The 3561-nt window shown below is 48.5% G+C and overlaps 1 non-coding gene across 1 annotated transcript; it reads right to left on the bottom strand.

The window, feature by feature from the left end:
• Positions 1 to 2079: 2079 nt before the first annotated feature.
• Positions 2080 to 2153, bottom strand: TRNAN-GUU (transfer RNA asparagine (anticodon GUU)). The gene has a single exon. It is a non-coding gene; the product is annotated as a tRNA-Asn (tRNA).
• Between the last annotated feature and the right edge of the window lie 1408 nt (positions 2154 to 3561).

Here is a 3561-nt window from a genome sequence, read left to right as displayed (position 1 = left end):
ACCTGGAATATATTTCAAAGCTGGCTATGATGTGTGTGCAGATATTAATACGAAAACTATATTTGAATAGTAGCAGTAAATAAGAGACTTTGAATGAGTTTTCTCACACATTTACTCATAATAATGGGAAACAGTTATTAGAATGCTGTCCTCAAACAAAGACAAAAGCAGAATTTATAAGAGAGTCAGAAAAGAGAGGAGAAAGAAAACACCACAGACAGCTTGGGAATGGGGAATTGTATTTTTCTTTTCCTTGGTAAATGGATGAGCTGAAAGCCATCAAATCGCTAGTCTGACAGCTTGTTCTGTGAAGCTGACAAGCTCATCAGGTAAACGATTTTGGCTACTTACAGATGCTCCAAAAATTCTTGAAGCTGTAGCTATGGAATGAATGGGGCGACTTTCTTTGTGTAATACCTGCCGATGTCCTTCCTTTGGCACCTCTGAGTGAGTTAGGCCTAAATGTACTGTTTTCCTCATCAGAATTTCCCAATTTCATCTCTCCCCCTTTGGGGGTCATAATTGTTCTTAAGAGAGCAGATTTGACCACAAACGCTTCAGTCTCTCTTTGGCACAGTATTAACAGTTGGATATCAGCTTAAAATAACGGTTGTGAGCAACATACAAGGAATCAGATAGCAGATAGCAGAGGAAAGTCAAAAACCTGAGGACAGCAAAAATACCACAAGAGATATTTTGAACTTACTTTGCATCCTAGACTAGGCCAAACCAGAAGAACAAGTGTCAACATCACTCTGGCAATAACCAAGTTGCTTTCAACTTTCTTTACTGAGGCATAATAAATATAAAGGACCAAAAGGGCACAGTTCGAACACCTTTATCCACGTAAACCAACCGGTTTACTACTGAATACTACTACTACTACTGAATAACTACTGACGTAGTGCCCAGACTGAGGTGTAGACCATTTCCAGACCCCAGAAAGCTTCCTCATGGCTCTTCCCGTGCAAGATCCAGCAATCGCACTCCTTGCTATTTATCCAAAGGAGTTAAAAAGTTATGCCCCTGCAAAAGCTTGCCCACCAATGTTTATAGCAGCTTTATTCGTAATTGTCAAAACCGGGAAGCAATCGAATGTTTTCAATAGTCGCGTAGATAAATAAACTGTGGTCCATCCAGGCAGTGAAATATTATTGAGCACTAAAACGAAATGAGATATCAAGCTGTGAAAAGACATGGAGGAATCTCAAATGCATATTACTAAGTGACAGAAGCCAATCTGAAAAAGCTCCATGCTGTATGATTCCAACTCTATGACATTTTGGAAAAGGCAAAATTATGGAGAGAGTAAAAGGATCAGTGGTTGCCTGAGGGGGGGGGAGGGGTTGAAGGGGCAGAGCAGGAAGGATTTTTAGAGCAGTGAAAATACTCTGTAGGATACTATAATGCTGGATACATGCCATTATACGTTTTACCAAATCCATGGAATGTGCAACACCAAGACTGAACTGTAATGCAAATTAAGGACTTTGGGAGATTATGATGTGTCAATGCAGATTCATCAGCCATAACAAATGTGCCACTCTGGCAGGAGATGTTAATAAACAGGGAGGCTATGCATGCGAGGAATCTCTGGACCTTCCCCTCCAATTTTGCTGTGAGCCTGAAATGCTCTAAAACAATAAAGTCTTAATAAAAAAATATTAAAAAAACGAAAGCACACTTGAGAAGCTCAATCTTCCCAAAGTAAGCATTTTGAAAAATGCATGCAAGCATGTCTTAATTAAACACTCACACACAGACACACACACACAGAGAAATATTGAAGCACCAAATGTTCAACTTACTCATCCAAGCCTATAAAGGGCAGAATGAAGATTTTTGTCATAGAACCCAGGTTCTTAGGCCTGTTTCAGGAATCCTTCTAATACACGTATGAAGCTGACATCCCAGCAGATATTGTGTGAGAATCAGTTTGGGGAGGTGGGATGGCTCTCGACAGGTACGAGACGTGAGGTGTATAGGGCCCAGGAGACAGGAGGGTAAATTTTATGCGAGGAAATCTGCAGGTGACCAACAGCAGGAAACACGTGGGACTTCGTTAAAAAGCACGCCATCCGTCCCTGGGTGGGCTTGAACCACCAAACTTTCGATTAACAGCCGAACGCGCTAACCGATTGCGCCACAGGGCCGCCGGACGCCGCCTTTCCCGGCCTCCTTAGGAAGTGAGCACCTACTAAGCTCTAGGTTCTGCCGCCCTCCGGGCAGGAAAACTGCAGGCTCCAAAGCCTCGCAAAAGCAGGGGGATTATCGCACGAATTGTGTTGTTGGTCTCCTTTTGAACCTGCGCGTTGGGCGATTCCGAGGAGAGAAGGGCAGCCGAATGGCCTCGCCTCTGACCCGCTTCAGAAGCCAGCACCCGCCGCAGTCGCCCCGGGCCGCGACCCTTCCGGGCCCGAGCCTAGCGGGGCCCAAGCAAAGCCGAAAGCCCCGGTGGCTCCCGGAACCCGTCTTCCCGTCGTTCCGCCGTCACCCGACCGCCCTTCATCACCAGCTCCCCCCGGGCCCCGGGCGGATGCGCGGGCTGGAACGATTGGGAAGTACAAACAGCGGTGAGAGAATGAGCGTGTGCCCATCCTTCCGGGAGGCCTTCGGGGCCGGTGAGGTGCTGCCGCTTCCTTCTTCGGATTCCTGCGTAAAGCACGGGAGCTCCACGAGGGCACGGGTCGTGGTGATGGTCGCCCGTGGGCCCCTCGACGAGAACAGGGTCTGGCACTCACCAGGGCGCTCTATTAGGTCTTGTTGAATTCATACACTGTCTTTAGTTTTTAGTCCCACGAAGAACCCTGGGAATGGAAATAATGAAACGTTTTTCAAGGCGAAATTTCGTCCTAAACTGTCTTTAACCAGTTAATTGACCGCGCAGCATTCCAGGGGCCGCAACGCGAAAGGCCGACAGTGCGCGCTTGAGCTCCGGGCGCCCGGCTCCGCGGCGCTGGTGAGCTCCGCGCGGTCGGTGGGGACCCCGGGGCGGGAACAGGGATGGGGCCAAAAGGGAAGCGCGAAGAGGAGGGAAAGAAGCAGCCAGCGGAGGCGACCACAGGGTCAGCAAGACCTAGGAGCCCTGGGCAGAGGTAAGGGCCAGACTCTGGGGAGATGAGGAGAGAGTTTTTGTTACAGTAGCAAAATGAGGGGGAAGGGAGGGGAAAACAGAGAACAGGAAGGAACGATAAACGCGAAGACCTGTAGCTCTCGAAAAACAAAGCAGCAAAATATTACGAATGCTTTCAGGTCGAAACGACTTCAGGAAAGCACAACAGCTGCCTGCAGGCCGATGGCTCTCAGTGATCCCATAGCGTTTGTAGCGTTTGGCACCCTGCGTTGTGCCTGCAGCAACTTTGGTTCCAATCCGAGTCACGGGGGTATCCGGTCACCTTATGCCGCCGAGAGTTAAAAAATGTCTGCATCACCCTCGCTCTTCACTTGCGGGCAGAGAGCAGTTACCTGTCAGGCTCCGCAGCTCTCTGCGCTGAGAAAAACAGAAAGGAAACCCCACGGCGCGCCCACCATGAGTGTTCATGAGAAACGCTGAACTTGCTC

Source organism: Equus caballus, chromosome 5, assembly GCF_041296265.1.
Source record: "Equus caballus isolate H_3958 breed thoroughbred chromosome 5, TB-T2T, whole genome shotgun sequence".
Lineage (NCBI taxonomy): Eukaryota > Metazoa > Chordata > Mammalia > Perissodactyla > Equidae > Equus > Equus caballus.
The sequence above is the reverse complement of the archived record's forward strand: the minus strand, read 5'-3'. Positions and strand labels throughout refer to the sequence as shown.